Source organism: Mustela nivalis (assembly GCF_964662115.1).
Source record: "Mustela nivalis genome assembly, chromosome: 16".
NCBI classification, from domain to species: Eukaryota; Metazoa; Chordata; class Mammalia; order Carnivora; family Mustelidae; genus Mustela; species Mustela nivalis.
The window spans coordinates 17143489-17166951 of record NC_139035.1 but is presented as its reverse complement, the minus strand read 5'-3'; the positions used below and the strand labels follow the sequence as shown (position 1 = coordinate 17166951).

Here is a 23463-nt window from a genome sequence, read left to right as displayed (position 1 = left end):
ATCCTTCCCACCCACACAGACCCAGATTACCTGAATTGATTTCCTTGGAAGCCCTGTTTTAAAGAAAAGTAAGTTGCTGCTGCAGTAAAGGTAGGGGTGGAAGACAGCAGTGTTGGCACCGTTAGATAGAATCTCCTCCTGATCAGGGTCCTAATACGAAGCTCAAGTTTTCAAAGCTCAACAGCCTCTCTCTCCGCAGCTCTAAGCAGGGAATGCTGTTCTCACTGGGAGTGCTGGTCTGAAGAGCCACATAGAGAAACAAGTGCAAAGCCTTGAGCCTGGCATCCAAAGCTCCCTGCTGTGGCCCCAGGAAGGACAAGTCTATCATATAACCCTTACGGGCTTTGCATTTTAACCAGCCATGAGCCTCTGTGGTGGTGGCCGTCCGTTTGTCCGCCACAGCTGGCTCCTCCTAGGGGTCACGTCCAGATGTCAGATCTGTCTCAGAGCCCAGCCTCTGTCCAGCCACCTTCCCAGCTGTGATCAAAGACTTGGAAGTTACAAAGAAGCCTGCCACCAAGTAGAAAAATGACAGGTTATGAGCTGGACACTCAGGCACCAGTGGAAAAGGAGGAAGGGCTGATGCGCTGATGCCTCCAGAGCATATCTGGTCTCCAAAAGCTTGCAGACTCTTTCCTTCAGCCCACCCTCATCTCTGTACTCTCTGTTCATTTTTACGTATTTTCTTTCTGGTCATTTATTGTGTATTTCACCACATAATTACTAATGGTATTATAATTAACCTGTTTATTTAAGCCAACGAATTCACTGAGAACAAAATTTGCATTTCCAGGGATAATATGACCTGAAGGATTTTTTGTTCGACAAATACAGAGGACAATGCTGGCGACCTCTGGTGTGCATCTCAGACTGGCGTCCCCCGGCGCTGTGCAAAAATGACACAGAGCACTTACAAGATTAGACCAATAATGACAACCAAACTGAAAGGCCTGCATACCTTCAACAAGCTAAAAACTCCCAGTAAGCATTACCGCTACCTCTTCAAGACCCTTCCATCTGCCACCTCTGTGCAGTGTCTACGCAGTTTGGGCAATGGGCAATGAGCTCCAGCTCCTGGGTGGGTTCTAGCTGGGTTAAGCTAGTTGGGAGAATCCCATCCTTTTGCCAGTGGTTAATTAAGAAGAGGGCACACGACCCATGTAAGGCCAGTAAAGAATGAGGTGAAGCTTACTGGGCTTTTAAGAAAATTCTCCCAGCTCTTAAAGGAAGGTCCTAAGGGAATTGTCTCTGGACACTGTCGTGCACAGATGTAAATGGGGGGACTTCTGCCACCAACTCACCACCAACTCAATGATGAAGCCACCACCTGGAGGAAAGCAGGGCCAAGAGAATCACGGGCAGGGGAGATAAAGCCACCAAATTTAGCCAACCCGGAAGCCTCCCCACCTCTACACCACTAGCAATATGAGGCAACACAGACCCTGATGGCTGGAGCCCATTGATTTGAGCTCCACTTTCTATTATTTCCACCCCAAAGCACACTAACTGCAGGAGCCCCACATCCTCAACACAGTACAACTCACAAGCCCGCAAAACCATTTCAGTGTTTTGGCCACAGGAAAGGGAAAGTCCCCTCACGTTCCTCTATATGTTTTTTGGCTGTAATTCATCTTTTATACATAGACACTGGGACTTCAGTCTTGCGTAAAATCTTTGAGATGAGGATTCTGAGAATCCTTCATATAAAAGGAAAATGACTAAACCCCAATGGAATAAAGCTAAATTCAATTGAGCGAGCGGTAAGTTTTAGGAAAAGAGAAGGAAACACTGCAGTTGGATTATATGGAAAAGGACTTGTTGCAATTAAATAGAGGATAAAACTTTGTAGTGGCACAGTAGGCACTACCATCACCATCACCATCATCGTGAAATATAATGGCTAATATTTATTTAACTTTTTAATGCTACGTATTGCAGTGAGGGCCTTGCAAAGAATAAATCTTAAGAATTCATATAATTCTTGAAAAAAATCTAATGAAACTATTATTAACTCAGTTTCATAAATGAGGAAATGGAGACTTAACAGGATGAAGAAACCTCCCCAACGTCAGAGTCACACTGTTATTAAGTAGCGGAACATCTACTTAATGTCTGCCTGACTTTGACTGCCATGCTGCCACCTGCCACACTGGGCTCTAAGAACGTCAGGACTGTGACAATCAATAATGGCAAGGACAACTTTCACTTATTGAACTCAGATTCAGGACCTGATATTCATGTTTATTTACCACCCTATAAGATAAATATTATCACTTGTGAACGATGGAAAGTCACCCAAGGTCACCCAGCTTGTTAACACTGACTCTGGACTTTAGTATCTGATTCCTCATCAATGTCCCTCTGGGAACCTGCATTTTGAAAGTGGACGTGGTCTCAAATGGTCCTGTTCCTTGGGTACCAGATCATCTGCTTGTTCCTTCCTTCCTTCCTTCCTTCCTTCCTTTAAGATTTATTTATTTGAGATAGAAAAAGCATGATAGAGAGAGCACAGATAGCACAGGTGAGGGTCAGAGAGAGAGGAAGAAGCAGGCTCTCCGTGGAGCAGGAAACCTGATATGGGACTTGATCCCAAGACCCTGGGATCATGACCCAAGCCAAAGACAGATGCTTAATCAACTGAACCACTCAGGTGCCCTGCTTTTTTTTTCTTTCTTTCTGTTTTTTTTTTTTTTTTTTAAGCATCTGCATGTTTTAGCGACTGTATGTATCACGTACATACATGTGGAGGGTGTAAAGTCCTGCATGTTGGTGACGGATTAGACCCAGCCTCTCCCACCGTCCTGGCTTTGTGTCTTCACACAGATCCGCGTAGAGGATGAAGAGCCGTGGTCAGCGGCGCTCTCTGTAGAAGCACAGCACTGAGTGGGTCCAGGCAGCCACGCGGGTGATCACAGGGGACGGCCCCCATGTGCGCAAAAAAGGGGAGTGACACTTGAGATCATGTCATCGCCTGGCAAGAATCAAGGAACTCATCTGCTCTGGGATTAAACAAGGAGGAAAGAGACAGCATGAGCCTTGGGATCCCTCCACCTCCTTTCCTGGTCCCTGGTCCTTTCCTCTCTGTCTCACCACCTTACACCTCCACCCTCCAGCTGCCCCAGTCCTAACCCTGTCTTGTGGCTGTGACCAAATTCCTGCCTGTCTTCACCATGACCCTCTACAAAAAAACTCCCCAAGATTATGGCAAATTTTATCCAAAAATTAAAACTGCTCAGAAAAGAAGATTTTTTTTTTCTGATTTACAAAGTTTGATATTTATGGAATGTCTCAATGACCTATGTTGGAAAAAACAGAATTACATGAAACTGGGAAACACCAGAAAGGCTGGACCACAGAGTCACCGCACACAAGCTCCAAGGGGGTTCATCCTGTCTTTCTTCTACCTCTTCTTCCCCCCACCCAACACCTAAGCTCCCCCAGCAGCAGGCGCTCAGAAATCAAATCAAAATCATTTCAGTACATTCGCACGTTCTAAGGAGCCAGTGCTCCAGGGAGCTGGGGAGGCTGTTTGACAGCAAGGCAGTGACAACAGGAGGTGAGGCAAACAGAGGGACCTCTGCTAATCATGCGTGAGAGAGTCCTGACACCGCGAAAACACAGGACCGTCCCTTCCATCCAACTACCTTTTCCATGCATTTTAGTCTGATTTCTCCTATATAAAATCAGTGCCATTCTCACTGGGACCCGTCGAACTCTAGACAATATGGAAGCTCTGTGGCAGGAAAACCTTATCACAGAAATTATCAATTAGTTCTTTTTGGACCAAGCACCACACTGAAGGTTTTATAAGCCTTTTAGCTAATCCTCTCAGCAGTCTTTGGTATTTTTTTTTTTAATGAACTGAATCATTCACTCATTCATCCAATCACTTATTTATTCAACACACTTATGCTGAGTACCTATTACATGCCACTAGCATCAGGGCCAAAAGCAGATCAGTAAACAGAGACTGACACGCCACTGTGGTAAGTGCCCAGATGGGAACAAAGAATAAGGGGCTTTGGGAGCCCACAGAAGGCCCTGGGGAGTTGGGGAGGCTGCTTGAAGGATAGGATATTTAAGCTGAGAATGTACATTATGTAAGAATGGGCCTGGCAGAGAGGGTAGGAGTTGGGGTAGGTTACAATTTAAAAAGCACAATCAGGGGAGGCCTCACTGAGAAAATGACATCTGAGCCTGAGGTCCTGCCCCAATATCAGGCCATATAAGCTCCAACAAAAAGGGGTAGGACACAACATATTAATTAACTGTGCCTGGCCGGCTCAGTTAGTAGGGCATGTGACTCTTAATCTTGGGGTTGTGAGTTTGAGCCCCATATTAAATGCACATTTCTTAATTTTCTTTTTAATTTTTTTAAAAAAGAATGATAAATCATGAGCTAACTAGAAAACCTCTGGCTAGAACTAAGGAAAGACATAAATTTGTAAAAATCAAGTTGTTTTCCATTAATGTAGCTAGGGACTCAGAAATCAAACAAGCTTCTGGAATGAAGGATAGCTACAAAACCTGAGTTTTGCGGCTGTGCAAATTCAAATCTTCATAAGGTACCACCCAAAAGAGCACTGAGATACAGCACAGAAATATGCCCAATATGATTCCATATTATTTATCTGATCATCTGAACTCTTCATCCTTGGGGACAATTGGGGCTGAAATTCAGCAATGGAGGTTTTAACTACTCAAAGCCATGTCTGAAGTCTCCACCTGTAATCTGTGCAGTCTCAGTGTGGGTTTCCATGGCATTGATGGTCTCAGCTTCATCCTAGGCAATGATATATATAAAATCATGATCTGATATGCTAATTATATTTTTACTATTTTTTTTCAGTTTTTTTTTAAAGATTTTATTTTTTAAAGCAGTTTTAGGTTCAAAGAAAAATTGAGAGAAAGGCAGAGAGAGAGGGACGCCTGGGTAGCTCAGTCTGTTAAGCGTCTGCCTTGGCTCAGGGCAGGATCTCAGGGTCCTGGGAGGGAGCCCCTTGTTGGGCTCCCTGCTCAGCGGGGAGTCTGCTTCTCCCTCTGTCTGTCGCTCGCCCTGCTTGTGCTCTCTCTCTCTCTCTCACAAATAAATAAAATCTTTGAAAAAAAAAAAGGCACAAGAGTTCCCATATACTTTCTGTCCTCACATATACACAGTCTTCCCCCATTGTCACCATCCCCCCACCTCAGAGTGGCCCACGTGTTACAACTGATGAACCTGCATTGGCATATGCTCATCACCTACAGTCTTGAGTTTACACAAGGGTTCACTCTAGGTGTCCCACATTCTTTAGGTTTGGACAAATGTTTAATGACATCTATCAACCACTCTAGTATTATACAGAGTATTTTCACTGCCTTAAAAATCCTCTGCGTTCTGCCTACACATCCCTTCCTAATCCCCACAATCCCAGGCAACCACTTATCTTTTTACTGTCCCTAGAATTTTGCCTTTTCCAGAATGTCATATAGTTGGAGCTAGACAGTATTTGGCCTTTTCAGATGGACTGCTTTCACTTAGTAATATGCAATTAAGATCCTTCATGTCTCCTCATGGCTTTGTAGCTCATTGCTTTTTGGCACTCAATAATGTTCCACTGTCTGATTACTACAATTTATCCACTCATATGCCGAAAAACACCTTGCTTCCAAGCTTTGGCACTTCTGAATAAAAATACTAGAAACTTCTTGTGTAAGCTTTTGTGTCGACATAAGCTTTCAGCTCCTTTGGGTAAATACCAACAAGCTTGACTGTTGGATCACATGGTAATAGCGTATTTAGTTTTGTAAGAAATTGCCAAACTATCTTCCAAAGTGGTTACGTCATTCTGCGTTCCCACCAGCAGTGAAAGAGAGTTCCTGGTGCTCCAATTCTTGCTAGCATTGTGTGTGGTCAATGTCTTGGATTTTTACCACCATAACGTGTGTATCTTATTGTTGTTTTACATTTTTCCTGTTTTTATTTTTATTTTTTAAAATACTATTTATTTATTTATTTATTTATTTGACAGACAGAGATCACAAGTAGGCGGAGAGACAGGCAGAGAGAGAGGAAGGGAAGCAGGCTCCCCACTGAGCAGAGAGCCCAATGCAGGGCTCGAACCCAGGACCCTGGGATCATGACCTGAGCCAAAGACAGACGCTTTAACCCACTGAGTCACCCAGGTGCCCCAACATTTGTCCCTTGTCATTTACTATTTTCATAGTAAATCCTCACCAATGAAAATCATCTACCATATCACCATGGGGGAAACATTGCCCTGGGTGACATGCAGGCTCTATCCCTAGCGAATAAGTCATCCAAGGTTTTAATGTTGAGCGTGACATCGAGGACACTGAGTTTACCCAAGCTATCCTCCCAGTCATTGCCTGAGTCAGCTCTAAATAGTCCCTGCCCAGGCATTTAGCTTATGTTCGAACACCTCCATTGACAGGGATCCCACAGCCCGCAAGGCAACTATTCCAACTTTAGATAACTCTAGTAGGATGTGCTTTCTTATTCTGAGCTGAAATCAATGTGTGTCAACACAAAAATCAATGGATTGTGAGGAAAAGTAATTCATTTGCCTCTGCCCACTGCTGATACTTCAGAAAAAGAGGATGTAATCAACAATAAAAACAATGAAGAGGAGACAAAAATCAATGTGTCTCCTGCCGAACAGCTCTGTGCTGAAATAATTCAGTGTTTTCTCCATTGCCTCAGAAGAGCACAGATTTTTTTCCAGTGGCTTCTTTTCCTTCCTCCACCTCTTCCTTTAAAAAAAAAAAAAATCTCTTTGAGCTTTTTTTCCCTATGAAAAGCTAATTGTAACTTTCTCGCAAGCCATCACTTTTTGACTTGGGTTATTTTGGGAAGAGTCAACTCCCACAACTTCAGAAGAAGGGCAGAGAGGGCACAACATGAAGATGAATGTTTAAGGGATTCGGGAGGCGGCCTGAGGGGCCTCACTGAGAGATCAAGTTGCACCCAGAATCTGCAGAGGAGACACTCCCTCACACCCATGCCCTCATGGTAGAGGCAGAATTTCTGAGGTGACGTTCCGCAGGGCAAGACCACCTGGAAGGAACAGAGTTCTGTTTCTCGTGGTCTCTCCGTTGCTTTTTGTCAATCAAAGCTGAAAGTCTGATCTCTGGGGACGGGGCTACAGATGTCAAGGAGGGGCTTGGTTTTGCCTGACAAAGCAAAAAGTCCTTGGAAAGCAAACAAGAAGAGGTCCGGCCGTGCTGCTGCTCAGACATCCTTCCCGAAAATGAGACACAGTGGAAACTTGACACTGTGACAGGTGACCCGGTTGGGTGTGAGGAGGCAGAGAAGGGTTAGTGCTTCCTGGAGCCCCAGACTCCTTCAGGGAGGCCCAACAAAGGACAGCAGGCTCCACACTGCCCGGCTCCAGCTGCCAGGAAGAAAGACTTCCCTCCAGAGTTCGCCTTCCCTTCAGGTGGCCCCTCTGGCCCTTCTGCCCCGTCCGCCATCCCCAGATTTGTTGTTTCACAGCCAACGTCGGTGAGCAAGTCAGGCCCCCTCTCTGGGTCTCTGTTCCCTCATCCACAAAACAGAGAAAACTGTCCTCAGAGATGTATCATGAAGATCAAACAAGACAAAGGTGAGAAAGCACATTTTAAGGAGGAAAGTGTTATTATCACCTGAAATAAAGTTTCATCATGTCTTTTTTCTGTTTCTCAGGAATTAGGCAGGAAAGAATAGCCCAGGACTGGGAATTACACTGTCCCTGCCCTCCGCTGAAGCCTCCGGGCAGAGCCTGTGGTCTGCACCAGCATCGAGAGGGCAGCATTTTACAACCGACTTCAGAATAAGGAGAGGTGAAGAATCAGGCTTCTGCTGGGACCCTGTGGTCTGTGCCATCCCACATAAGCCCGTGGTTGAAGCAACAATGAGAAATTGAGTGCCAGAGCAGGGCTAGGGGCATCCGGGGAAGAGGTAGCTCCCCTAAGCCAGGTACCATTTATAAGGCAACATCCTTACACTAGCGTCAAGTTGGCTAATTGCTTTGCTCCTGTTACCAGAGCACCTGTCTCTGCAAAAGTGAGGTGGCCAGGTACCATTTATAAGGCAAATTCCTTACACTAGCGTCAAGTTGGCTAATTGCTTTGCTCCTGTTACCAGAGCACCTGTCTCTGCAAAAGTGAGGTGGCCAGGTACCATTTATAAGGCAACATCCTTACACTAGCGTCAAGTTGGCTAATTGCTTTGCTCCTGTTACCAGAGCACCTGTCTCTGCAAAAGTGAGGTGGCCACCAGCTCCGTCATGGCTGCTAGGAGAGTATGCAGGATCTCCAGGGTGACTTCGTCTTGGCCAATGGGGTAAGGGCTTCTTGAGAACCACGATGGTGCCCATGAGAACTGCGTTGACCCCATGGGAGAAGAGTTGACCCCATGGTCAGGCCTGTACCTGGAGGTCCCCAGACTGAGAAGCTGGGAAGGATATAGGAAGGACAAGATGACAGAGGAAGGGAAGCCAGGTCCTGAAATGGATTCTCCGCATCACCGATAGGGCCCATTCAAAAGCTTCCCTCACTCTCCTTTTCCAGAGCCTTCCTAGTGGGCTCAAGAGGACACTACGTCACTGGCCTAGGCAGGAGGTTGAGCAGCTTAGGGGGCCAGGGCTGAGTCCTAACTGCTATTCACTCCAGTGAGATCCAATGAGCAGGAAGGAAACATGGGAGGCACTGAGACGGGGCTGAGGCTCCTGCCTCTTCCAGAAACTTCTGAGGCCTCCACAGACCCCTGCCCTTTTCCCTGTGCAGTGTGTTTGGTCAGCTCCTCAATTCCCTCACCCAGAGACAGAAAGCCTGTCTTCAGAGCTCTGAACTACCTTGAAAGTTCCTGCCCTTCCATTTGCAAGGCTAACTACAGAGGTTTTCAAACCAGGCTGAACAGGTATGTTCTACTCCTGAAAAAAACAGCACAGTCTTCTCCCAATTCCCAGAAGAAAAATTAGTTAATGCAAAGAATGTTCTCAATATTAATATTTCTTTCCTGTAATTGTTTTTTTTCTTAAATTCTTGAGATGTGGGGCACCTGGGTGGCTCAGTGGGTTAAAGCCTCTGCCTTTGGCTCAGGTCATGATCCCAGCGTCCTGGGATCATGGCTCAGCAGGGAGCCTACTTCCCTTCCTCTCTCTCTGTCTGCCTCTCTGCCTACTTGTGATCTCTGTCTGTCAAATAAATAAAAATCTTTAAAAAAATTCTTGAGATGTTACCTCTTGTCTGTATAAGAATATGGTAGGTGATTTTATTTGTTTTAGCACAAACTTTTTTTTTAAAGATTTTATTTATTCATTTGACAGAGCGAGATCACAAGTAGGCAGAGAGACAGGCAGAGAGAGAGAGGAGGAAGCAGGCTCCCTGCCAAGCAGAGAGCCCAATGCAGGACTCGATCCCAGGACCCTGAGATCATGACCTGAGCCGAAGGCAGAGGCTTAACCCACTGAGCCACCCAGGTGCCCTAGCACAAACGTTTTAAAAATTGTTTTTTATTGATGAATAGTTGAAATACAATACTATATTAGTTTCAGGCATACAACATATTTGATATTTATATGCATTAGGAAATGGTCAACCCAATAAGTAGGAAAAGGTCAACATAATAAGTCCAGTTATCATATGTCACCATACAAAATTTTTAGAGTATTATTGATTCTATTCCCTTTGCTGCATATCACATCCCCGTGTCTTATTTATTTTATAAGTGGAACATTGCACCTCTTGATCCCCGTTCACCTGTCTCATCCGTTCCCCCACTCCCCTCCCCTCTGGCAATCATCAGTTTGCTCTCTACATCTATGAGTCTATTTCTTTCTGTTTTGTTTATCCATTTTTTTTTTAGATTTTATATGTAAGTGAAATCATCTGGTATTTGCCTTTCTCTGATTTATTCTACTTAGTATACCACCTTCTGTGTCCATCCACCCATGGTGCCACACATGGCAAGAATTCTTGCTTTTTATGGCTAAGTAATATTCCTCTGTGTGTGTGTGTGTGTGTGTGTGTGTGTGAGAGAGAGAGAGAGAGAGAGAGAGAGATCATCTTTAGCTGTTCATCTACCAATCAACACCTAAATTTCATCCATACCTTGTTTATTGTAAATATAATGCTGCAAAGAACATAGAGGTACATAAGTCTTTTCAAATTAGTGTTTCTGTTTCCTTCATATAAATACCTCAAAGAGGGGCACCTGGGTGGCTCAGTGGGTTAAAGCCTCTGCCTTCAGCTCAGGTCGTGGTCCCAGGGTCCTGGGATCGAGGCCCGCATCGGGCTCTCTACTCGGCCTTCTGCCCATTTTTTTATAAAAATTTATTTATTTATTTGAAAGAGAGAGTATGAGCAGACAGAAGGGGAGAAAGACAGAATCCTCAAGCAAATGCCCAGCTGAGCATGAAGCCGGACTCAGAGCTCGATCCCACGACGCTGAGATCACGACCTTAGCCAAAATCAGAAGTCGGCCACTTAACCAACTGAACCACCTGGGGACCTCAGCTCTGTCCATTTTTTTTTATCTGATTTTTTTTTTAATATTGAGTTGTATGAGTTCTTTATATATTTTGGATGTTAACCTCTTCTCAGATATATCATTTGCAAGTATCTTTTGTCATTCAGTAGGCTGCTTTCTCATTTTGTTGATGGTTTCTATCACTGTAAATGGGTCTTTATTTTTGTGGGGTTTTTTTGTTTGTTGGTTTGATATAGTGGTTCCACTTAATTATTTTTGCTTTTGTCCTTGTTTGAGGTGACAGATCAAAAAAAAAAAAGCATTAAGACCAATGTTAAAAAGCTCATTATGTTTTTTTCTAGGAATTTTATGGTTGGGGTCTTAGATTAAATATTTATTTTGAATTTATTTTTGTAAATAGGGAAAGAAACTGGTCCAGTTTCATTCTTTGGCATGTAGCTCTTCAGTTTCCCAGCCATTTATTGAAGAGACTGTCTTTTCTCATTGTATATTTTTGCTTCCTTTGGTGTTGACTAATTGGGCATATAAGTATGGGTTTATTTCTGGGATCTCTATTCTATCCCATTCATCTATGTCTGTTTTAGTGCTAGTACCATACTGCTTTGGTTACTATAGTTTTATAGTAGAGTTTTAAGTCTGACAGCATGATACCTCTAGCTTTGTTCTTCTTTCTCAAGATTGCTTGGGCTATTCGGGGTCTTTTGTAGTTCCAGACCCATCTTTGTATTCTTTGTTCTAGTTCTATGAAAAATGTCACTGATACTTTCATAGGGATGCATTGAATCTATGGATTTGGGTAGGGGTATTATGGACATTTTAACAATACTGATTTTTGCCATCTCTGAGCAGAGTATATCTTTTCATTTATTTGTTTTGCCTTCATTGTTTTTCATCAGTTTCTTAAGAGCTTGCAGAGTGCAGGTTTTTCACCTTCTGGGTTAAGTTTATTCCTAGATATTTTCTTTTTGATGCAATTGTAAATGGGATTATGTTCTCAATTCATCATTCTGATATTAGGGTATAGAAATGCAACAGATATCTGTATATCCTGTGACGTTACTGAGTTCATTTATTAGTTCTAATAGGTTTTGGGTGCATGCTTTAGGGGTTTTAATGTATAATATCATGCCATCTGCAAATACTGAGTTTTACTTCTACCTTTCCAATTTAAATAATTTTCATTTCTTTTTCTTGCCTAAGGCTAGGACCTCTACTAGGACCTCTTGGCATAAAAGTGCCAAGAAAGGATATCCTTGTCTTATTTCCAATCTTAGAAGAAAAGTTTTCAGGGGCGCCTGGGTGGCTCAGCGGGTTAAAGCCTCTGCCTTCAGCTCATGTCATGATCCCAGCATCCTGGGATCGAGCCCTGCATCGGGCTTTCTGCTCAGCAGGGAGCCTGATTCCCCCCTCTCTATCTACCTGCCTCTCTGCCTACTTGTGATCTCTTTCTCTCTCTCTGTCAAATAAATAAATAAATAAAATCTTAAAAAAAAAAAAAGAAGAAGAAGAAGAAGAAACGTTTTCAGCTTTCACCACTAAGTATAATGCTAACTGTGGGTTTGTCATATATGGTTTTTAACATGTTGAGGAATACTCCCTCTAAACCACCTCATTGAGAATTTTTATCATAAATGGTTGGTGAATTTTTGTCAATTTTTTTGTACATCTATTGATATGATTATATAATTTTTGTCCTTTATTTTGTTAATGTGGTATATCACATTGATTTATGGATATTCTTGCAGCCCTGGAATAAATCCCACTTGATCATGGTATACGATCCCTTTAATGTATTGTTGAATCTGGCTTGTTAATATTTTGTTGAAAATTTTTCATCTATGTTCATCAGGGATCTTGACCTGTAGGGTTTTTTTGGGGGGGAGCGGGAACGGGTTATAGTGTCTTGGAATAAACTGTTTATTTTGGGTTAAATCGATCTTTGTTTCCATGTTATATTACAAAGTTACCATGAACAGCAGATGCCCCACCATCTGGACAAATTATGAGAATAAAAGTTCTACCTTCTGACTTAAAGCAAAAGGAATCTTGGGGGAGGTGCCTTTACTGTAACCATAGTTACTTACCTTCATCGAAGTTACTAAAGGTATCCAAAAAAAAGTTACCAAAGGTATCAAAGACATGATTTTTAAAAATATATACCATCTAACAAGCCCAGCTGATGCCACTGATTCCCACTTCACTGAGAAAAATGGAGCAATCAGAAGGTAATTCCTCAGACTTCCATAACCATATCTGCCCACATACCACATAGTTTATGTTCCCAAATAATACTGTAGATGAATCCAGCATGCCTCTATCTAAAGTCAACCCACCCTTCTCAACACAAGTTATCTCTCCTACTCAAGGACAGTGCTTTACTAATTCTCTAACTCTTATACATCATCAATTTTTCACTCTCTATTGGACTATTTCCATCAATATATAAACATAGTGCTATTTCCCTCATATCAGAAAAAACACTTCATTCACCAGGTATTACCCCATTTCTTTGTTCCTCTTTGTAGAAAACTCATCAAAAGAGTTGTGTATTTCATGGTCTCAGAACTCTTCATCCCAGTATTTCTTACACCAACTTTCATCAAATACTTCTTTTCACAACATTTCTTAAGGTCAACAATAACCTCCATATTGCTAAATCCAATGATGAATTCTTCTTGTTATACTTGACATGATAATCAACTTCAAAATGACCCACACCTCCTGGTATTCACGCACTCTTATAGTCTCTTTCTAAGAATATCCAGAGTTGATGGTGTAGCACCTCCAAAATTAGGTTATAGAGGACTGTGACTACTCTTTCAGGTGCTCTCTTGAACTCTCTTTCTCTCAGATCACATGAAAAGAAGCTGCTACAGTGTCATAAGGCTACACAGAAAGCCTGTGAAGAGCCCACATTGTGAGCAACTGAGGTATCTGACCAAAGCCAGTGAGGAATTGAGGACTTCCAAAAACTGCAAGAATTTGGAGTAGGATTCTCCAGTCCAAGTCAAGGCCTGAGATGACTGCAGCCCCAGCTGGCATTTTGACCACAACCCTGCAAGGGATCTTAAGTCAGAGGCACTCACCTTAGCCACTCCCAGATTCCTGGCCCTCAAAATTACAAAACTACTAAGTTTTGTAATGATTTGTTAAACAATAGGTTACTAATATACTTGACCTGTCACATTATTTGACACAGTTGATCACTCCTTCCTCCTTGAAATACTTTCTTAGTTTGGCTTCCATTAAACCACTCTTTCTTGGTTTTCCTTCTACCTCACGGATCATTTCCCATCAACTTGCTTTGTTGATTCTTATACTTCCACCCAACTTTTTTCAGTTGAGGCCCAGAGCTGGCCCTTGCTACTCTTCTCTTCTATATCTACTCACTCCCTTGGTGACTTCCTTCGGCTTCATGATTTTAATCATTACCACTATACGTTGTCAATTCCCAAATTTATATCTCAGCCCACATCTTCTCTCCCAAGCTCTGACTCACGTAACCAACTGTCTACACAATTTTCCACTTGGATATTTAATATTCAGCTCCAATTCAACATGATCAAAAGTAAACTCCTAATTTTCTCCACCCAAACCTGTTCCATATTCTTCTGAATTGGTGGAATCCTCCTAGTTGCTCAGATTATCCTTGATTCCTATCTTTTTCTTTATACCCCATATTCAATCATCAAGGAATCCTACTGACTCTACCATCAAGAATACGAGATCCAATTGCTTCTCATCTGCCACTGCTACCATTCTACCATTCTGGTTCAAGCCACCATCATCTCTCAGGGACACAGCAAGAGCCTTCTAACTGGTCTCTCTGTTTCTACCCTTGTCTTTCTGCACTCAGTTTTGGACACAGTAGCCAGTGTGCAATGTGATTCCCTTAAATAGGCAGATATCATTATTCTTCTCTACTTGGCATTCTGTGATATACCCTCATTTCATTTAGAGTAAAATCCAAAGCCCTCCCAATGGCCAGCAAAGCCCTACATGGTCTGGCTCCCCCCCTATTCCCCGGACTTCATCTTCTTCTACCCCCTCTTACTCTGCTTTAGCTACACTGACCTCCATGCTCTTCTTGGAACATGCCAGACACACTCCCACAGCATTTGTACTGCTCTTTCTCTGCATGGAATGCTCTTCCCCTAAATATCACTGTGACTCAGTTCCACATCTTCCTGAAGTCTTTGCTCAAATACCCCCTTTCTCAATGAAGCATGTCTTGGCCTTCCTATTTAATACTGCACACTGCTGCTACCCCGAGCACCTCCAAGCCTCCTTATCCGACTTTCATTTTTCTCTTCTTTCCATATACTTAGCATCTTTAAACACACCAGAAGTCTTACTCATTTGTTAGTGTATTGTCTATCTTCCCTTGGTAAAATTCAAACTACAAAAGGAAAGAATCTTTGTCTATTTTATTCAGATAAGCCCTAAGCTCTTAAGACAGTGCCTGACATATAGTTGACATTTTAAAAAAAGGTTGAATAAATGAATTTATAACTATTATCTAGAATTATTATGGAAGTTCCACAATTTTTTTTTTTTTACTATCCACATTCTACAGATGAGGAAACTGAGTGAAAAGGAATTAATATGCCTCTGTCTTACTATGTGCAGACAACTTCATATACATTATCTTATGTATTCCTCCTGTGTTCCAAGGCTCAAAGAGTTAAGTAGCTTCCTAACGTCACATAAGTGATAAGGAGTCAAGCCCTGATGTGAATCCAGGCCTGTCTGGCACTAAAGTCTCTGGGGATACACCTAGCACCCTTCTCACACTTTCATCAAACACCTACCATACCCTGGACTAGTCAGAGATGAAAGTCACTTGAAACAACTATCTTTGGCCCAGAGACACCAACACTTCACACCTTCGTGGCATCCCTTAAGGGTCTCATCTGAAGACCAGCAGCTAATCTCCACCTTTCTCCCCATCCCCAGGTGCAGGCTCCAGTCCCACCTGTGACACATGGAGACTGGGAGTCGCACCAACACCTCCAATGCCTCAAGCCCACAAACTTGGGAAGAGGTTCTTGGTATTCACTTTCCAAGACTTGCAAACGTCTTTCCAAATATGTGAAATATCAGGGCTTTCAAAGCCTTTGAGACCAGATGAATATATATTGGCCCCCAATTTCTTACTTCCCCCACCAGAAAAGAGCACTAGCCTTTCATCAGTACCATCCTCAAAGACTTGAAGACAGCATAAAATCAGTGATGACACTGACAGCCGCTGGTAATAATAACTAACACCATATTGGCTCTTACAACATGCGAAACGTTCCTGAATGCTTCTGTGCATTACACCTCTTTTAACCTTCACAACAACACTCTAAGGAAGGTACTATTATTAACCCCATTTTACAGATGAGAAAAACTGAGGCATAGAGAGGCTCAGGGACATTCCCAGCATGCCGTGTAACTAGTAAGCAGCAGAGCCAGAATTTGAACCCAAACAGCCTACCTCCACAGCCTGTATTTAACAGATACACCACACTTCAGCAGGAAAGCGAGCGGAACATGTAAACACCACCTGCGGCCGTGTTAGGCTCCAGCACTCCACAGAGCAAATCCATTCATACTCACAAACAACATCTAGATGGGGAGCAGACTGACGTATCTTCTAACAGAGCGATCCACATTTATCTCCCTTATCATTTCACAGACCCCATCCTGACCACTCTAAAGAACCAGCCCCGTATTTTCCACATCAGTCATCTACTATTCATTGCTAAACGTGACATTTCACAATTGCCACCATCACACATGGCCTTCGCACTTTCTCAGTCGGCTCTCCATCTCAGCCTCTGTTAGCACTGGTTTTTTGTTTTTTATTTTTTGTTTTGTATTTTTTGCCAGCTACCCATTAATTAAGGGCAGCCTCCTTTTGCTCCAAGAGCCACAATTTCATGTTTCTTTCCAGTGACTGCAATGCTCTTATTCCTAAAGCACTCCCTTTGGCAGGGATCACCAATCACTGATGACACACATCTCTACTTGCCTAGCCTCTTCTTCCTTTTAGAACAGACTTCTTGGTTTTTAGGACTGCATAAATTTCCACTCACTGGATGTTGGTCATTCATCCACTCTGGGTCTGCATATGGTGGTGACATCTCTGAAATATTCTTTGAAAAAGTTATGATTTAACCAAGAAGTGAAAGCAATTTTAAACCTTTTAAAATTTCTAAAGAGAGACAGATCCGTGTGGGCTGGAGGAACCAGGAGCTTTTCGGGGAGGAGATGAGGACTGAGTTGCTGTTGTGTTGTTGTTGTTGTTATTGTGGTGGTGGTGGTTGTTTTGAGAGAGAGGGAAGAGAGTAGGGAGGGGAGAGGCAGAGGGAGAGGAAGAGAGATCCCAAGCAGGCTCCATGGCCAACACACACACAAGGCTCAGTCTCACAACCTCAAGACCATGACCTGAGTCAGATGCCCAACTGAGTGAGCTACCAGGCACCTTGGATTGAGCTGTTCTTGAAGAATGGAAAGAATGGGAAAATAGGATTTGGCCAAAAGGAATCTTACACTCAGAGGTAAGGAGGTTGAAGTCAGTAAGGCTTAGTGAAGTAGCAGAAGAAAGATTTCCAGTGGAGAAACATGGGAGATAAGGTCAGAAGAAATTCTAAAAGGCTTTAATGACAAATGAAAAGACACTGAGATTGTACTATGGAAGCAGCAAACTGCCTGTGCCTTAACACTGTCCATGCTGACCTTCATGGAGTTCTTTTAAAAATAATATTCTTGGGGCGCCTCGGTGGCTCAGTGGGTTAAAGCCTCTGCCTTCTGCTCAGCCATGATCCCGGGATCCTGGGATGGAGCCCCACATCGGGCTCTCTGCTCAGCGGGGAGCCTGCTTCCCCCTCTCCCTCTGCTTGCCTCTCTGCCTACTTGTGGTCTCTGCCTGTCAAATGAGTAAATAAAATCTTTAAAAATAATATTCTATGCGTATCATCCCAGGGTCAACAAGAGGCCAACAAGGGACTCTGCTTCATTTACCCAGCCCTTTGCCCAGATCTGTCCCTCCACTACACACACCTACACACACACACACAGACACACACACACACGTGGAATCATTGACCAGATTCCTGGGCTATGGCACTTTTGACACACAATTCCAGCAGCTTTCTGTTCCACCCAGGAGATAAACCCAGTTTGCATATATTATTCGAGCAGAGCCTGAAGATAGTCTATAAGCCAAGAGTTACCTGCACTCTATTTTCCAGATACAGCTCAGGTCCCTGACCAACTGCTTCGGCCCCTGGCCCCACATGTGTCCCAACCCCTACAAAGTATTTCAGAATACCAGGGAGAAATTGGTTCACCTGTGGCTCAACCCCTGAACCCAGGTTCAGTTTTCATCAACATAATGATTCCCAAGCTTAGCTGGTTCTCATAAAGGACACGTCAGGACACAACTCACAATCCATAGTATGAGTTTCTGAAACGAGGCCGCTGAGTGTCAGCTCTAGACCTCTGAATCCTGCCAGAGAGCATTCCTGAAGCTGTGTGGTTATGAGTGCTGCGAAAGGCTGTATTTGCCACCTTCCAGTTCACAAGATGAAGCCCTATTCCCCCAATGTGACTACATTTGGAGACAGGGCCATTAGGAGGTAATTAAGGTGGCCTTAGAGGGTGAGGTCATAAAGTGCAGTGCTGATCTGATAGGACTAGTGCCCTCTTTAAAAAAAGACACCAGAGAGCTCTTTCCTCCTCTCTCTCTCTCTCTCTCTCTCTCTCTGCCAGATGAGGCCCTGGCAACAAGATGGCTGTTTGCAAGCCAGGAAGAGTACTTTCACCAGACACCAAGTCTGCCAGCACCTTCACCTTGGACATCAGTCTCCAGAACTGTGAGAAATACATGGATGTTGTTTAAGCCACCCAGTCTAAGGCATTTGATCATGGCAGCCAAAGCAGACTAAGACAACTCCTATTTCCAGAGTCACACCCACATTATAGACTTGGGGCTGCAAACACCCGGAGTCCTAATGTAATAATGCTGGAAATAAGTGGCCCAGTGCCAGAGGAAGAGCTAGCAAATTCCCTTTCGCTTACTTTCACTGAGGACTCCACATGTCCTGGGCTTTTCTGGATTTCCATCTTCATCCTCCACCTCTATCTCTAGAAATACAACCACCCTCCCCGTCCTAATTCCCTGGTGCCCCCCTGCGACTGTCCATGCTAGTGCAATAGCTAATAGGCTCCCCTTCTCAAGTTAACACATCTGCTCGGGGGTCTACCACAGGCAACACTATGCCCCAAAGTAAAAACATCTTACATCTTACTTGGTAATTTCAAGCTAATGGGTCCTTAGGAACCCCCAAAGCACAGCCCACAGAACCTTGCCCTGAAAATCAAAGGGTGGTCACCCCAGTAAGGGGATGGATAATCAGATCGCTGGGAAAGTCTTTTTCCAGCCTCTCTCAAGGGGTTTTCTGAGCCAATCCCTACTGGACTCCTTCCCCAGGCTGGGGGAAAGTCAGAGTTTACAACCAGCAACACAAGTCCCCCCAGAGTTTCCCAGATGCCCCTGGAAGCAAGGGCTCAGCAAGAAGAGTGTCAGTAGCTACCCTAGTGCATACTGGTGGTCTGCAGATGAGTTGTCATCACAGCTCGCCAAGCCTCCCCGTGGCCACCCCTTATCCCACCCCCACACGCATCCTAAATCTTAGGTTGGTTGGGAGTAAATTAACCCTGCTCTGTAATCCTATCCCTGCCTTCCTCCACTTCTCCCCACAAACAGACTGCCCTTCCAAGCAGGTCAGTACCAGGCCCCAGCCACAAGCATCCAACCTCTCCCATCCCTAGTGCCTAGCCCCCAGCCTCCATCCCTGCCCCAAGCAAAGGGAGCCAGTGGAAGTGAGGAAGCTGCCACAAAGAGAAGAGAATGAGAAGGTCTGTGGAAAATGTCATCCCTAATGATATATTTTTGGTATTTTTTTTTCATTGTGGTAAAATAGACACACATAAAATTCACCATTTTAAAGTACACAGTTCAAAAGCATTAAGCATATTCACAGTGCTGGGTAACCATCACCACTCTCCAGTTCCAGAACCTTTTCCTCACTTCAAAAGAAACCCTACTCATTAAACAGTCTCTTGCCAATCCCCCTCACCAAGCTCCTGGCAACCACTAATCTGCTTTCTGTCTCTATGGATTTGCCTATTTTGGATATTTCATAAAAAAAGAATCATATAATGAGTCTTTTTACCTTTGGTTTGCATGATGATGTTTCAATATTTGTTGCTGATCTTGAAGGTCTAGGCTCTAATGACAAGAACAGGGTCCTGTCTGATACTTCCAAACATCAGCCGCAGAGAACCTTGGGAAACACAGCCCACCTGCCTATAGACGTAGAAGACGAGCACCTCTCACTCTAGACACCCCAGTCAAGGCCCTGTGAAGCCTCAAGAGATCTAAATCACAGGCAAAGCCACAGCTTTCCCAAACAAAAGTCTTCAGTTTAAAAGAAATAATAGGAAGGCAAAGGAAAGGCCTGGGACAGTCCAGGAAAGCTTCATGGAAGGAGCAGCACTGATTCTGGTCCTGGAAGGATGGTCAGGACCACAGAGACCGCATTTAACTGCATTTAACTGCCCCCCATATGCGGACACTCCCAAATGCCTACCTCCACCTTTGACTTTGTCCCTGAACTCCTGACTTGTGCATCTAATGGCTCACACAGCATCTCCACTTGGGTGTCCAGTAGGCTTTTCCAAATTAAAACTTTTGACTTCCCTGCCTTCTACATTCTTACAAATCTGTTTTTCCATCAGTGTCTCTTATCTCAGTAAATGGCACCACTGTTCATTTGTCCAGGTACTCAAGTCAAAAACCCTGGGAATCATCCTTGATTTCTATCTTTCCCCAACACCCCACATTCAATCCATCAGCAAACTTACTGGCTCCATCCTCAAAATATATTTATAATCTAACCATTTTTTGCCAACAGCATCACCACTTGCTGCACCAAGTCACCACCATCTCTCACTTATACTACTATAACAGCCTCCCAACTCTTGGCTTCCACCCCTGCCCCACTAGAGGCCATTTTTCACAAGCGATTAGCATGATTCTTTTACAACGAATTGCTCAAAGCCTTCTAATGAATTCTCATCACATTTAGAATAAAATCTATAACCTTGCGTGTCACCTGCAAGCCCACCATGATTTGTCCCTACTTGCTTCCCCCACTTCTATCCCTCTTCCTTTATTAACTTCACTCCACCTGCACTGTCCTCCTTGCTCTTCCTGGAACATCTCTCACCTCAGGGCCTTTGCATTTGCTGTTTTCTTTGCCTGAATCACGCTTCCCCATGATAGTCACATGGCTTGCTCCTCACTTCAGATCTTTTTCTCCCATATCATTTCCACAAAACAGAAAGACCTGCCACAATCTAAACATTCCCTCTCATCGTGTTTTATGTCCTTAGACAAGTTGTATTTTTCCTAGAACTAATCAGCAATTTGGCAAAAAAAAATGTATATATAAATATCCAAATGTTTTCAAAAAATTAATCATGACTTGGCAAGAAATAAATGCACACAGTATACACACACACACACACACACACACACACACACACGTATGCATCCTCCTCATTAGCCTTTAAACTATGAAAGGGCAGCTTGTTTACCTTATTCACCACCATATCTTCAATGCATAGAAGAGTGGGGGACACATAGTAGAAACTTACTAAATATTTTTAGAAAAAAATGAACATGAATGGTGTAAACTGAGTATGTCAGGGCCACAAAGAGAGCATTTCTGTTGCAAGCAGACGTCAAGGAGTAGTAGGAAACAGACCTTGTCTTCAAACTCCTTGTCCTACCATGGTGAAATAAGGTCTTCATTACCAGCCCCTCCTAGCTTTCTGAACCCCCACATTTCATCATCTCCAATCCACAGTGCTCTGCCCACCCTCCCAACGCCAGTTCACTCTGCCCAGAGAGCTGCTGCTCCCTGTTCCCCAGACAGCCATGCTCTTGAACCCCTCTGCATTTTACACGGCCCCTCTGTTTTGTTTTGTTTTGTTTCATGAATGAAGATTTTAATCTCAGCATTGTTCATAATTAAAAAATTGGAATCCCAGCTGTGGAACACAGTTTAAATGGTAAATTCATATGATTGAAGATTTTGAATTCATTAAAAATTTGTTTCCAGAAACATTCAGTCATGTGGGAAAATTCAAAACTTTGGTGTAATGTAATGCAGAATTTGTTTTTCCCGGGAAAACCCTGGACTTTTCTTTTTCTCCCTTGACTGAATGAATGTCCCTCCACCAGGCCATGAGAGAGTAAAAAGAAGCCAACAGATCTCTTACTGTCCCTCTGCTTTCATTCCCTTCACCCCTGTGTTCACGGGCCCTTGCCTGCTCGCCTTCCAGGCGTGTGAGCAGCCTTCCTGACTGTCCCAGGAAGAGCCGGCTGATCCCCCTGCTCCGCCCCAGCCCCTGGGACACGGAGCTCATCTCACACTGCCTTGTAATGACCTGTTTACAGGTTCACTTTCCTTATCAGAGGGTGAGCCCAAGGGACGGGATCCTGTTTTTACATTTACATTAATACTGTTTTATATTTAAATGTCTGTTTCCTTGCACAGCAGAACCTGGCTATTACCGGGTACTCTGATCCTTGATGAATAAATGATCCAACCAATTAACCAGACCAGAATGCCTCTTTGGTTCACTAGTCTTTGCTCATGGCATCCCTCTCTCTGAACCAACTGTGACTCTCCAATAGCCACAAAATTATCACCGGTGTTAAAGTAAAGTAAAGCTTTAGACACTTCCAATGCATCTTTCAAGCACAGTCTGTGTATTTCACAACCCTGCTCCAAAACCTTCCAGGGTTCCGTATTTCCTAACTTAATGAACTCATTAACATAGCCTTTAAGGTCTTCCATGATTTGGTCTCCTGACTTAACTCCTACTTAACACCCATCACGGTCTTCACATTTCAACAAACCAAAGTTCTCATCTTCCCCAGAGCATACACTTTCCAATATCTCTGATTTTATTAATAAAACACACAACGATGTGTTTCCATCATTGGAGAATCTTCTCTCTTCTCTTCCAACACAGCTTTTTGAGATTCTACTCAACTTCAACACTATTTATGCATTCATGCCACAGGTGTTCACTGAGTGTGCAAGGTATGTGGCATCGTTCTAAGTGCGGGGGATGTTCACAACATTCAATCAGCTGAATGGGACACATAAAGCCCCTGCCTTCATGGAGCTTTCTTTTCAAATGAGCAAGGTCAACAAGCTTTCCGAGAATTTAGAATCTAGTGGGGAAGAACTACGTGTGTGTGTGGTGGGAGGGTGGGTAGTATGTTTGCCAAGTAATGACTACCTATATAATAATAACAACAACAACAACAACAACAACAAAGTTGTGTGATGAAATAGAACATGATGGGAAAGGGGCACTCCTTAGCATGGGTGGCCTTAAGGGTCTTCCTGGGGAGATGATATTTGAGCAGAGACCTGAATGAAGTGAGAAAGACAAATAATAAACAACTAACAAGTCAGTCAGTCTTGATTATGGTGAGTGCCACAACAAAATGCCAAGGAGACATCACAGAACAGTCATCAGTAAGGCAAGGGGAGGTACCATAGTTGGGGGGGGCACGGAAGTCCCCCTGGGAAGGTGCCATTTGAGCTAAGACTAAAGGATGCAAAGAAGGAGCCAGCCATGAAAGTAGCCAAGGGATGCCTATTCGGGAAAGAGAGCCCACTGTCCAAAGAAGTGGGGAAGGAAGAGCCTGGGATACTCCAGGAAAAGGAGGGAAACCACAGAGCAGGCTGCTAGGAGGAAGGAAGGTCGGTACAAGGAAAGAGTGGCCAGGTGGCCGGGAGCTGATCACGTGAGGCCCTGTAGGCAATGGCAGAGAGCTGGGAGTATGCCAGTCTTCACCAACTGGTTGTCAATCTGTTTCCACCCTTCAGCATTTCCCAGGATCCCTTGACAATGGA

The 23463-nt window shown here is 43.7% G+C and overlaps 1 protein-coding gene across 6 annotated transcripts in view; it reads right to left on the bottom strand.

Moving 5' to 3' along the window:
- Positions 1–23463, bottom strand: part of CACNA1E (calcium voltage-gated channel subunit alpha1 E) — a 497661-nt gene that overhangs the window by 394951 nt on the left and 79247 nt on the right. The gene's annotated exons all lie outside the window — the stretch shown is intronic.